This window comes from Pleurodeles waltl, chromosome 3_1, assembly GCF_031143425.1.
Source record: "Pleurodeles waltl isolate 20211129_DDA chromosome 3_1, aPleWal1.hap1.20221129, whole genome shotgun sequence".
Classification (NCBI taxonomy): Eukaryota; Metazoa; Chordata; class Amphibia; order Caudata; family Salamandridae; genus Pleurodeles; species Pleurodeles waltl.
The window spans coordinates 426,091,354-426,105,721 of record NC_090440.1 but is presented as its reverse complement, the minus strand read 5'-3'; the positions used below and the strand labels follow the sequence as shown (position 1 = coordinate 426,105,721).

At 44.8% G+C, this 14,368-nt stretch overlaps 1 protein-coding gene and 1 long non-coding RNA gene across 5 annotated transcripts in view; one reads left to right on the top strand and one right to left on the bottom strand.

Annotated features, from left to right (window-relative positions):
* Positions 1 to 9,355, bottom strand: part of FANCI (FA complementation group I) — a 714,639-nt gene extending 705,284 nt beyond the window's left edge. Inside the window, exon 1 of one of the 4 annotated variants that reach the window (XM_069222692.1) lies at positions 9,220 to 9,355. The gene's annotated coding sequence lies outside the window, so the exon portion shown is untranslated. Of the gene's footprint in view, positions 1 to 8,975; positions 8,999 to 9,219 lie in introns of those variants that run through there. The other 3 variants (XM_069222696.1, XM_069222693.1, XM_069222695.1) reach the window with 3 other exon arrangements.
* Positions 9,356 to 9,585: 230 nt separating this feature from the next.
* LOC138284190 (uncharacterized) lies at positions 9,586 to 12,777 on the top strand. The gene is made up of 2 exons (XR_011201355.1): positions 9,586 to 9,710; positions 12,127 to 12,777. It is a non-coding gene; the product is annotated as an uncharacterized lncRNA (long non-coding RNA).
* The last annotated feature ends 1,591 nt before the right edge of the window (positions 12,778 to 14,368 follow it).

Sequence of the window (14,368 nt, the reverse complement as noted above, 5' to 3'; positions counted from 1 at the left end):
TACAACGTTTACTTCGACTTCTGGCCACTGGAACCGCAATTGGACCCCAGAGGAGCCTACAATCTGCAGCAACCACGACGACTTTGCCCTGCAACATTGTTTCTCCGGCTTCTTCCAGCAACTGCAACATTTCCCCAGCTGTACATCCTCTCCGGGCGGCAAGTCTTCAGTCTGCACAAGAAGCAAGAAGGAATCTTCCTTGGAGTGAAGGAATCACTTCCCTGCGTCTGCAGGCACCAATTGCAACGACAACTGGCTGCGTGGATTTCCGCTCATCCTGAGCTGCCTGGATCCTGCATCACGGGTGGTGGCCTGGAGTGGTCCCGTTGGTCCTCTCTGCCAGAAGCCCAATTTTGGTGAAGGTAGGTCCTTGCCTTCCCATGCAGGACAGTACCCCTGTGCACCAGGTCTCTTGCAGCTACCAAGGCTTGTTGGCATCTCCTCCAAGGGATCTTCAGCCTCCGTGTAGCCCAAGCCCCCAGCACTCTTCCCTGCGACGCACAGCCCTCTGTGTGCTTCTCCTGCAATGTGGGACCTCTCTTCAGGTGTGCTGTGTGGGCCTCTCTGCGACTCCTAGGCTCCTTGCCTGTGAGTCTTCTGTGGGGGCTGCCTTTTCTTCTTTGGACTCTCTGAACTGCTAAGTGTCGCCCCCCCTTGGACCTTGCTGACCCCCGGCAGCTCCACTTTTGCACCGAAACCCCCACATTTGCCTTTGCCAAGGCTTGTTGGTGGTTTTCCCACACCACAGATCAACTGCAATCCTTCATCAGGCGTGGGACGCCGACTGCATCACTCAGGAACTCTTCATCGGCTCCAGTACTGCATTGCTGACGGTCTTCATCTCACAGTCGACCAACTCCTGCATCCACAAACGGGTGGGTAGTGGCTCCTGTCACGACCAGACACTACAAAGTGAACTGGGCTTGGTCCCCTTCTTTTCCAGGTCTTTCTCTTCCAGGATCCACCTTTGGTTTCTTGCAGTCTTTTTCTGGGTCTTGCAAAATACTTTTCTGAAGTCCTTTGGGTTGGTTTGGGGAGAACCAGTAACTTAACTCTTCTCTCCTGGTCGCTGGAGGACACCTTGGTACTTAACTTTGGGGTTTCCTAGTTCCTCTCTACCGATTCCACTTCCTTGGGTGGGGACCCGACCTTCGCATACAACTTTCTTAGTATATGGTTTGGTCTCCCCATAGGCCTTCAGTATTACCTACTGTTTTCTATTGCTTTTATGCCTATTTCGGATTACTACTGTACATATGTAGTGTGTTTACTTACCTCCTATTGGAGTATTGCCTAACTAGTGTTTTAGTGATTGTGTTACTGTAATAAAGAGCCTTTATTTTCGTAACATTGTGTTTTCTTTCATGTGTATAAGTGCTGTGTGACTACAGTGGTATTGAATGGGCTTTGCATGTCTCCTAGATAAGCCTTGGCTGCTCATCCACAGCTACCTCTAGAGAGCCTGGCTTCCCTACACTGACTACACCTCACTAATAGGGAATACCTGGACCTGGTATAAGGTGGTGATACCATAGGTACTCAGCCACACACCAGGCCAGCTTCCTACAGGGGGTCATTAGTCTACCAGCCCACCCAAGAAAGAAAATAACAATTAAGGACAGCTGGCATAGTTAATTACAGAGTCCTGCAATATGCAGGATATTGGCTGAAGCATCAGCATGGCACCCTATTTAACAAGGAGGCATCACAATAGATAGCAATCAGGGAGCAGCAAACGGCACCAGTCTGAGCTACGTTACATGGGCCTGACTAGAGTCCATGGGTCAAAGGAGCAGAAATCCAGAATACCAACACACCACCAGCTACATGGTTAAATGATAGTCATTGAGTCGAAAGTCTAAGTGCTATTTAAGGATCTGAACCCATTATGTCTGACAGATTGGTGTCGGTGCCAGGCATGGATTACTTGGTATTGCAGCAACGTCTGGTGTGTGGATCAAAGGCAGTCTTGACACTGCATACAGCCTCTATTGGAGGAACTGAAGATAGTCGTTTTTTCGTTTTGCAGACATCAGAGCCTAGAAGGGAACAACATGAGATAGGGTTCACTGTGCTCGCGAAGGAGGAGTTTGACTTCACGGAATGCTCGCCGGGCCTCCTGCTCCCAGGTGGTAAAGTCAGGTGAAGTAGAAACTTTGGAACCTTGATAAGTGAGTGTGGTCCTGGTAGTTGAGGAGCATGTAAATGATAGGAGCCGCAATGCACCCGGGAACGGGGAGGGCCCAAGAGAGTGATGAGCACGCTCTATCGCAAAGCATTTGGAAAATGAGTCAGCACTAAATAATTTGCATAACGGCTGCGCTACAAACAATTTGTACACAGGTTGTTTCGCCAAGATTAGGCTTCTAAGTCTTCATTCTTTGCAGCTATATTAAGCCCTTGTTTCCTGCTTGATAGGCCGGGCCTCCAACCGGACGAGCTGCCCAGTCAAATTATGAAATCTATGCCCTGTAGACTAGCACTCAACTGGAGTGATAGTGCATGAATGTCCGGCTCAGGAGAAAGGGTTTTCGGAGTCGCTGGAAGGGTTTCTGCTTCACCTGCTTTGTGCTTTGTATCTTTACAAGGCTCAAAGCCCAGTTTGGGCTGCTTAGGATCCACTTTCCCCATGCTGAAGAGACCCACAAGAAAGCTGCATCGTCTTGAACAGTGTTGTCAGACCACTCGAAACAAACCAACCGGGGGGGGGGCGATAGTAATTGCTGTGTTACCCTGAGTGCAGATCTTTGGTTTTCACAGTTAACCGAATAGTGAAAGTAAATGTCAGTATATGTTTCAGAGGGCAGTAGGCACCTACACCCACCTAGCGATAATGCAAGTACCAATGCCACCAGGAATTAAGGTAATATGACCCCAAACTCAATCACTCCGTAACAACAGGAGTACAGGGATGTAAAAGCAGCAAGGAGATACCGGGTCCTTGCACTGTCCAGACCTCCCCTTCGCGACAGTCTGCCTTGGTTAACTCAGGGCCATGTTTCAGGTATCTGCTCTTTCCTTAAAGGGTGCCAGCACAGACCAGTGAATTCAGCTAGGAGAGCGATACTCCATCAATAGTGGCGTTGTCTAATACAGAGTCGCAAAGGTACTACGTGAGGAGTGTTGTCCAACTACTTCAGAGTGAAGTGCCACTATGGATCCCTAAATGACAATGCAGGCAGCTAGGATTCAGGAGACTCCTTTCGCAGTATCGAAATAGTCAGCAACAGGTCCTACGTATCAGCCATGCACTGGGGCCCCTGCTCTCCGCACTATGGTGAACGGCACGTTTAAACGCCTCAGCCCTCGTGGTCCGCACTGCTAAGGGAGCCGCAGGGGCACCCCAAGGTACCGCCCTGGCCAGCACGGAGAGGATCTAGCCAGAGATCTGACCTGCTGTACCCCTGAACAGGGCAACAGTCCAGTTGGTCCCTGCTGCCCCCACCCTGGCATACATTTGCGCCCTGCAAACACCCCCAATGGCCACCTAAAACTCCAGACATCAAGGGGTGCCACAAGGCCAATCCTCTGGCTCGCACCAAAGAGAACCACACAGGGAAGCCTCCCTGAAGAAGTCATCATTCACCCCACCAGGCAGACCGGCCCGGTCTCACAACCCAACTCCGCCAGCAACAACGCGGTCGACCCTTTACAGGAGGTGGCTTATGGTCTTCGGCGACTGTCGGCCAGTTGCATGTCTCTGGCTCCCATGGCAGTCTCAGTCTGGCCTCAAGGGTAGGCCACAGATCACAAGGTCTGACTGCCTCAAGAGTTATTTTGCACTACAAAAAACAATGCCAAGATGATGAGAGCTATCCCCACAGGCTCCTTAGGACATTTAGGTCAACCTGCTGTCCCAGGACAGAAGTGATTGAGATGGTGTAGGAAAGTCCTCCTTTTTTCCCTGGTCACCGCCACACTTTTTGGACAGGTACTGGGGGTTACTGACTCTTGGCTTGGCCCTGGGTACTGCTTACCAGTCCAAGGGCCAGTGCTCTGTGTAAAGTTGATACGCAAATTAGGCTAATTATAATTGGCTAAGTTAACCTACCTATAAGTCCCTAGTATATGGTAGGACATGTAGGTTTAGGGACCACAGCATAGGTGGTGCACTGCTGAGGTGCCCATTGTCATTTTAAAGGCAGGCCTGCCTTGCTGGCTGCTTTTAAATTAATGTTATATGCAAATTCGACTTTGGAATTAAAAGTAGTTCCAAAGTCTTAAACTACCTTATTTTTACCTATACCATGTAACTATAAGCAGGGACCTTATTAAAGTAGTTTTATAAGCCCTGGTGAGGTAAAAACAGCCAAATTCATTTTTCCCTCATTGTAGTGAATGGCCTTCATAGGCTAGAAAGGGGGGACTTTATTTTAATTATAAAAGTCCCCTTAAATGACAGATACAAAGAGTTTGGTATTAAATTAATTGTTATAATAAATCCCACAACTTTTAGTTGTGGGATTTAATATAACTTTTTCAGGTAAAGAGTTTTAAACTTTACCTGAAAAGTTGCCAATTTCAGCCCTGCATTGTTTTTGCTGCTGTGCTCTGATTGGCCAGCCCCTGGTCAGGCTGCCTTGATGAGGTGTGAAGTGGCCTGGCTTCACACAAAGAGATGTGCCTGTGGGAGGGAATCTCCCCTCAGCTTATTGTGAGGCAGGAAGGGGGAGGGCTGCCAAATTGGTCTTCAAAGGCAGAGAAGGACATTTGGAGCAACCCAGCAACACCCCCACATCTTGCAAACCCAGACAACTAGGTGCCCCCTTGATTAGATTAGGAGAGGGCAGGAGAGGGGTGTGTTTATGATTTTTAGCCACACCAGTGGGTGGGCTCAGCCAGATGTAACCTCCAAAAATCATTTTCAGCCATGATGGATTTTTGAAGAATGTTGGCTCCTGGGATTGATTTTTGCCATACTTCCCAGGAAGTGGTCATCACAGGGGGAAGGACCCTGCACCTGATTGGAGAATCAGGACCCCCCCTGTTTTTCACCCAGGAGCAAGGATACAACTGGCAGAACTGCACCCATACCTCAGATCCCCATCAGATTCCAACAAGGAAGAACCAAAGGAGAAGAAGGACTGCGTGCTGGACCCCTGGCCTGCACCTGGAACCTGCACTCTGAAGGACTGCACCAGCTGCACACTTGGGCTTCACCACAAGAAGGACTTTGCCTGGCTTCAACTGGTTCAAGGAGGGACTCCCTGTTTGCTACAGGTGTAAAATTGCTAACTAGAGTCCCCTGCACCAACTCCTGAAGAAATCAACCAGCTGACCACTGCCCAAAAAGGAGTTTGCGCCAGGTTTATTCAGGGAGTTGTAGTCCACACCCCCAAGGATCATCTCAGAGCTTCTGGGCCCCCTGGGGTGAGCTGTGGACCCCAAAAGAACCTTAAAGGAACATCTGGGAAAAGATCCAGAAGTTTGGAGAACTTTTGAAAAAAAAAAGCTCCATAAAGGGACCGACCCGCCGCGGCAACTCTAGCCGGCTTGCCTCAACCGCGACCCGGCCTGATTTGCAGGTTCGTCCCGGTGAAGAAAATCTCCAAAAAAGAGACTAAGTCCGAACATACAAAGCTGACCGGGACCGCCCAGCCAGCGTATCCGAGGAGGGCTCCAAGGACGTCGGATCAAGATCCAGGTTTACCCCGGTCAAAGGATTTTCACCTCGAGAAAGTGACTACGTCCGAAGGTAAAAATCTCCACCGAGGATTCCCTGCGACGCGTATCCGGAGAAGAGTTCCAGGAGGTCGGACTGGACTGGCAGGTTTGTCCGCTGAAGAAAATCTTCAGAAAAACGACTAAGTGTGAAGGTAAACTTTTGACCGAGGCCTCCTGCAGCCTGTAGCCAAGCCGGGCTCCATCGCGGTCGGCCTTAAACTTTGACTTTGCCCCGGTCGAGATGCAACTAGATGACCCGATTGGCGCTTTTTGTTTCTAGGCGCTAAAAAAAAAAACAATAATTCTTTACAAATTCTTATCTCTGGTTCCCCTTATTGGATTTTATTTGTTTTTGTGTCATTTTAAAGATAAAAAATATAATCTATTTTTATAAATTGGTTTTGGATTTTTAAACTGTTTCCTGTATTTTATTTAATCACTGTTTTGTGATATTTGAATGCTTTACACTCTGTCACCTAAGTTAAGCCTTGTCGCTCGTTGTCAAGCTACCAAGGGTTGAGCTGGGTTCAATTTGCTGAGACCTAACTGGATCTAAGTGAAGGTTAGTGGCCTATTGCTAAGTGTAGGTACCTACCTGCCCTTACCAATAACCCATTTTCCAACAGACGGATAATACGAGCTGGGGACTGGAGTTCCCTGGTTAGGCAGCCATATTCATAGGCTGCAGGCCACGCCCCCCCATCAATCTCTTCTCCAGTGAAAAAATACCAAAGACTCGACAGCACATCAACAATACCAAGCCTGCTTCATTTCTTACACTCATTGTTTCCCATAAAATCCTGCACTGGACAGCCTTCAAAGCCCTATCTCTTCCAGATCTGGTTGATGTGCTCAACTCCTTTAAAGCCACTTCTTATGAAAAGAATGTCTTACCATTATCCTTTGTCAAAGCTCTCCCTAGGGATACTCTCTTACCCCTACTTACCATTGTCAATGCCTCCCTCACTCAACACTGGCCATATCCTCCTACTCTTTAAAAAAAATAAAAAAAATCTACCTAGACCCTGATGACCTCGCCAACTACCGGCCCATCATTCACCTATCATTCATCTACAAAATCATTCAAAAAGCAGTCTATGTTAAACTCCACAATCACACCAGTGCTAACTACCTGCTGCAGAACTATCAGTCTGGCTTGGCTTCAGATCATACTACAGCACAGAGAAAGCCATCTTACACATCTTTGACGACACCCTCCTGACCCCAGATGATGATGTTACCTGCCTCCTGATATTACTAGACCTCTCAGCTGCCTTAAACACAATCGACAATCACACCTTCGAGTACCCAATGGGATTAACCGGAAATGTCTTCCACTGGTTCTCCTCCTACCTTTTCAACAGACACCAATTTGTTCACATTGGGACCTCCATGTCACAAAAGATCCATGTCATGTGTGGAGTCCCCCAGGGTTCCATACTATGTCCTATCATCTTAAACCTTTACATAGAGCTGCCTGGTGGTTTACTCACAGATAAAGCATTACGATTCACCGATATGCCAATGATACACAACCCTACTTGGAAGTCTCCTCTGTTTCAGACATCCAATGCCTCAAACACTGCTTGAACATCTTCCAGACCCGATGCCCAACACCTACCTGAAGCCCAACCCAACAAAGGCAGAATTCTTATTTGCCAAGAACAACAAACAAGATACAGTACACATTTGACTCAATGACATGAACCTTGCCCGCTTTGAATCCCAACTCTCACTGAATGCTAAATCACTTGGATTCACCTTGGACACCAATTTCTCTCTTCAGGGACACACTGAAATAAAATACAGCCTGGTACCAGCTCTGTCTTCTAAAGAAAGTCTAACCATTTCTTTCAAAATGTGATTTTCGAACTGCTGTTCAAGCCCTTTTGTCTTGCATGTGGACGGTGGGAATGCCCTACTCCATGGCTTCTCAGACGCCACACTGTCTCCCCTTCGGAGAATCCTGCATGCCACAGCACATCTCATCCAGGGCCTGACGAAATATGATCATATCACCCCAACCTTGATGAAACTCCACTGGCTCCCCTTTCTAGCCTGCACAATCTTCAAAACCAGCGGTATCACTTACAAAGCCAACTAAACCAACATCCTCACTTATCTTGCAGATGTCAGACTTTTGTCTTTAACTAAAATGTACTTTCATATTAATCACTGTGCACTTGACTTACACATGTATAAATTGATCTGGAGTTAATTCAGCTGGCCTTGTGCCATATTGTTCAAAATTAATGCCCTGTCATAATGTTCAATCTGTGTTTATAATTATCATTTGACATTACGTGCAAAGTGTGACTTATTTCTGAACGACACTGATCCTAAAGTGCCAACTAGAATGTCTTTCCAATTACACACTGCTGCATTACTTCATAGTGGTTTTCTGTTGTTTAAGTTACTAGTTTGTTCTTACACCTCCAGACGACACTCCTTCTGGTGAATCAATTTTAGTGGGTAAGTTCTTAAGTGGGTGGATTATGTGATATTTACTAATGTAAAATTGTGATTTTTGGAACAATGATCACACCATGCTGACTTTGCAGTTTGTCTAATTTAAATGTAAGAAAACTAAATGTAAACCCTTGAATTTGGGGGTGAGACATAACTCTTTTTGGACCTTTCCTGAATCTAGGGATACTGTCCGATTTCTTACTGATTTTAGCTGCATATCGGAGACTTAGTATCTCTGATGTTGTCTGTTATTTTCTACTGTTGCATTTAGTGGCCTTCATGGCAACTGACTTCTATGTAAGTATGTTGCATCTTCCTTTCATTCCTTCTGTATTTTACCTTTGAATTTTGTAATAAACCTTTGTGGTTTTTCTGAATTACCAATCTCCTGCTCTTTTTTTAATCTTTCATTTCCTATTGACTATATTTTTGAAATGCTGTTTTTAACTTATCTCGAGCTAAACTGCCCCCAAATCACCAAATATTTTGGTAAGCTTTTGTATTGTGAGTTTCCTAGGGCCCCAATGACCCACATAAACAAGGTCACCATCCCAGGACATCAGACTGCAGACTAAGAAGTGTAAAAAAAAAAAAACGAAGACCACAAAATGTCTTTTCACCCAGGATCTGGAACAACATTCCCATATCCATCAGGGGCGTTCCAACACTGCCCCAATTTAGGAAATAGTTTAAGGCTGCCCTCTTTAAAGAACACTAAATCACAATGCATTAATAGTCCACAACTCCGCTTCATTTTCTATTACTCGTGGAGTTTAACAATAATACAGCGCTCCGCTGTCTTTTAACTACGTTCGCGCTATAGAAATACCGGTTATACATACATATAATTTTAACAGCAGGCATTAATGAAAAGTCGTATAGTCACATTGACATGGCGATACAGGTAAACTTCATTCCTCGTGCACACTTCTGTTGACTCGGCAGAGCTTGCATATTACGGACCCCACTACCATGTTTTATACATCCAAATAATTTTCGTGAAAGTGACAAACCTAAAAACGAGGCAAAAACACACAATGAACTGCGTGAAATAATATCTCTGCGTGTAAACCTCGCCAGCCTTACCTACTCTTCTACAATAAACATACCAAAACCCGGCTCAAGGATGCCTTCAGACTATGGGACTAATCTGCCATCTGCATGGAAGATACGGAAATTCGAATTACCGCCACTTTACGCAACTGTGTCAGTCACTTGAAATGCTGAGTACAAGCAGAGCCAATCCCAAAGCGGCTTTGCAGTGACTGGCGGGCCAGGCGACCGTACTAGGAGGGGCTTGGTGGTTTTACTGCCCCATAAAGCCTGCCATTGGCTAAAAATAGAAGTACTTAGAAGAACGTTCCCAGTCTGCCGGAAAAATACAGTCCAACAACGAACCGGAAGAGATTTCTCCGCACCGACCCGGAACCGCGAGTTAGTCCTTGCGACCGACAATACACATTGATTTTAGTTTGCTCTTCTGCTGGAGCACGGTCTACTTCTCATTACAGAAGAGGGGCGTAGCTTTTGGTGGGGGTGTTTGGAGTGTTAAACCCCTCTAATAAATGTGTTTTCTGGTAAATAGTTGGGAAGAGGTGGTTTTCAGTGGGCATGATATGTCGCTTCTATTTCAACAGGAAATTTTACATGCACGCAGACAAAAAAGCATTCACGCACTCCCTCTCTCTGTTTTGAATGTCTTCAAACATGTAACAAAATATTGTGTTTTCTCTTACTTAATACTCCTAGCAATCTGTATTTCATCTCCCTTTTCACTGCTTCTTAGTCCACTTTCATGCAGTCATGCCTACAGTGTAAAGTTTTTAACATTATATGCCGGCGTTGTTTTGGGGAAAATCTGAAGCTCGGCTGCCTCTCCCACTCACCCCTCCTAACTGACCGAGCTACGTCCCCGATTACAAAACTCATTTCAGGGAATCCTTATTAACTTCGGAAGGGGCTAGTAGCTATTCAGAGTAGGTTGCACACACTAGGATCTGCTGTCACACACTAAATGATTGCACAGCTTGACACAGGAAGATTTAGGGCCAGATGTAGGAAGCCGTTTGCATGGTGCAAACTGCGAAAATCGCAGTTTGCGCCATGCAAACAGCCTAACGCGATGCTCATTCACAATTTGTGAGTCAGTTACCGACTCGCAAATTGTGAATGCGACTCGCAAATAGGAAGGGGTGTTCCCTTCCTATTTGCGACTCGCATCGCAATGCAAGAATTGCTTTGTGACCGCGAATGCGGTCGCACTCATTCGCAAAAGGGAAGGGGTCCCCATGGGACCCCTTCCCCTTTGTGAATGTGGGCAAAAAGGTTTTTTCAGAGCAGGCACTGAAAAAACGAAACCAAATGGTTTTGTATTTTTTTTTCATTTTGCAACTCGTTTTCCTTTAAGGAAAACGGGCTGAAAAATGAAAAAAAAACTGCTTTATTTAAAAAGCAGTCATAGACATGGAGGTCTGCTGACTTCAGTAGGTCACCATCCCTGTGAGTGCAGGGACTCGCTATGGGGTCGCAAAATGCGACCCACCTCATTAATATTCATGAGGTGGGTCTTTGCGACCCCATAGCGAGTCGCAGACGGTGTCTGAGACAACGTTCTGCATCCGATATTGTGACTCGGAAATTGCGAGTCGCACCGACTCGCATTTTCCGAGTCGCAATATCGGACTTTGCTACATGTGGCCCTTAATCTCTAGTGTCCCCCATGCAGAGCGTAGCAGTGCACTGTTTTCCTGGTAGGATCCCTTGGAATCGGTTCCTGCTCTGAATCAAAATTGATCGGAGCGTTTAAACTGTGGAGGGGACATTAGTTTGTAACTCTAGGGTACCCCAATATTTGATTTTTAATTTGTAAAATTAACCTGGACTTCTGAAAACTCATAACAAAGGAGAGGGTGTAGTCAGAAAAATTGCAATTCTATGTCTGGACCGAATGCTTTGGACTATGCTTCTCTTTCTTTACTATTGAAAACACAGCAGCCAATCACATTACACATCCCATGAGTCGTTGTTCTGGTATCAGTACTGCCCCACCAATCAGGACAAGCTAGCCCCTATAAGACCTGATGTGCTTGTAGTCCGATCTATTTATTTGCTGCTGCACAGCCACAGATAAGTGTTCTCTGTTTTCCTTATATATTGTCAGTGAAGTCTGAGTTTTCCCTTAACACTGTATGCACTGGCTGATTTGTGGCATATATATACAGATTATGTTGTTTCCATTACATGGTCTTGCTTGCTTTGCTCTGAATGTGTTTTGAGACCCTTGTCTCTTTCTGGAGCTGGCGTGGAGCAAAAGTGGGAAAATAAGATGTTGGAGCACGAGAGGCTTAGTCCTCTTTCTATGTCAAGCGCCACGCCTGAGTGCTACCTACAGCTGCGCTTAATTCTAAGTCGAATTGGGAACATGTTTCAAGTCCCTGCTGCACCGACTACTTGATTTCCTCTTCCCCTTACTGCTGGTGGGCTGCATAAACATACTAAGGGCTCTGCCCATGTGTTGCAGATGGCTCCCTCCACTTTTATTTTGCTGGCACGGTTATCTCAAATTAATCTGCTCGCCCACCCACATCTCGCCAAGAGTTTTGAACTGGTGCCCTGCACCATTATGGCTCACTTCCTCGAGAGCATGACTCTTAAGAGGAGTATGGTAAACTCCCTTATGACTAGCATAGCACAAAGACTGGTGTATGCACTGGCTAAATCAGTGCAAGAAATAGCGAATAGAGCACTAATTCTAACACTCCAACCCATTATTCAACCTTTAAAGTGCTATGGCAGAAGAGAGATGGGCTCTGAGCCACCAGTAGCTCCCCCTCAGAAGGAAACACCTAAAGGGCCACACACTGAAGTACTGGAGAAGATTTCTAAATGTGTCTTTTTTGACCACTAGTACGGCGCAACAAGTGTTCCTGGCCCTTTGGGCTCTTATCATATAATGAATCCTTACGCTGATTACTCCTCTTTTCTTTCATCCAGATCAAACCAGTCTCAGGAAGACCTACAACTTCCAAACGTCAAAGAAAGTCTTATCATTTAATTCAGATTGCTTCTGGGTCCCTGAACAAGATGCTGCATTTCGATCTAGACGACATCATCCACCCGAGCTCGACAGAATGGGCCCCCTGTCTGAAGGTAGCGTGGTATGTCTGGGCTCACTTGCACAGAGGTTGTGAGAGAGAAGTTTGTGCAAAACTGCAACCTGAATGACCCAGACTATTCAGTCCATGTACTGTCACTGATACTCCCAACCTAGATCCCATCATGGTTTCCTAAAGAAATATCCCAGAGATCCAAAGCAAGGGATCAACTGCGCCTAGCACGGATGTCAGGACAAACTGTTGGACCTCTCAGGGCCCTTGCCAAGATTTTGGAGGTGGCAGTCGAGCCAAGGAAACAAAAGCACTTATTGATCCGGTCCTGTTGGGGTGGTCCCAACGTGTGATGTGCCTCTTTGGCAATGCCAGCTGTGCCGTTTCTTCAGAAAGGCGAAGGTCTCTGTAAATGCGGATTGTTAGAGAGCAAACATTATTAATAAAAAATGAGTAACTAAAACACAATGATTAATGTGTATTAAAAAGCCTAAAAAGAGAAATCTATGTTAGAAAAATAAAAAGTGCATGTTTAAAATGTGGCTGACATGGTTTCCTTCACCACAGATTTTATGTGAATTAATAAATGTCTTCGAAAATGTATTTTGATTAATTATAACTACATGTACTGACAAAAGATGATTAATATTATTGTACTACAAAACTAATGGTTTGAAATTATTAGAAATGTTTTATTCCTCTATTAGCATTAGTAAAAAGACCTGCATTTTAGTATTTTTCCAGAAGCACATATGCATTGTTGGATTGTTATGCTGACTTTACTGAAATGCTTTTGCTTTAGTTTCTGGAAGGAAGTAATGGTAGCTCAATGTCGTGTTATGTGTTGTTTTCAACTTGGTAATTATTTTGCAAAAACTGCAGACCGGAGAGGAGCGTGAACATGAGCCTATCTTGGAAAATGGAACAAAGAAAAGATACATCTGAAACTCAGACAAAATTTAATTTGCTGTTTAATATAACACCTCATAGTCTTGTCCAACAGAAACTTAGCTAGTGATTTTTGGAACTTTACTTTAGCAAAGTTTTAGGTGATGTAAGTCAGTTTTCTGTTTAGCTTTCTGTGCAGTCAGATTTCGTTCAGTTTCTGCTCAGTTCAGTTCTGCTCACTTCTTTTCAGTTCTTATGTTTAGCTACTTATGATTTTAACAGTTCGGTTACATTAGGCACAACATTACTGAACTGTTACACATTCCAGGTTCCTGATGCTGATCACTGAAGACCTGCTGTTCCTGTGCTCTGCTGATGAAGAGACTTCATGCTGCTGTCTCATCTAGGAGAGGTATAACCAATGTGCATTTGTTTTATTTTTGAAGGTTTTCCCTTTGGAAATCCAACCACATGTTTTTGTTAGCGCTGTAGTTAGATGTTTTTCCAAATTAATTTTTGTCTTATTTTTTATTTTTGCATGTGACAAAGCCCATCCCCACACATGCTTTCCGAAACAGAATTTGGTAGCTAGGATGACTGACCAACAATTAAATTAAATGTTTAATAATTGATTATGATTGACTGCACAATTAATAACATCCATTGCCATTATTCAAATAATACTGTTGTTATTCTGTATAATTCTTTTAGATTGTTTAATGCTAATTGCTCTTATAAGACTGAGATTCTTCAGACGCTTTGGACAGCCTGTATTGTTTCTGTATTGTTATCATTTGGTTTTGCGCATCATTTAAGTGACCTTAGCATTGTTAATATAAGCGCAATAAATGTTTAAACTTTACTAAATTGGTGTGATGATTCATGACCACATAGGTCATGGTGTGTATAAATTACTGACTCCTCATTTAATATTGTTGTTGTATATGGCTATTAGTTCTCATTGTTTGATTTGATGATCTTATTACTCTTGTCTGAGTCAAAAGATTTGAGTCAACCTTTGAGGGTAATAGATGTCACTGCCCTATTATGTGTCTTCTTAGCCTAATATTAGGAAGTCACACGCCCACAGGATCAACCTAAAGGTGGCGGAATTGGCAACGCTGGAAGAAGGGCTTTTAGCCAACAGCCTTCTCTTTGGAGATAGGTTTGAGAAAGACCTGGGTGAATATGTAACCCCTTTCTCTGCACTAGATAAGGCCCAGTCTTCAGCAGTGGCGTTT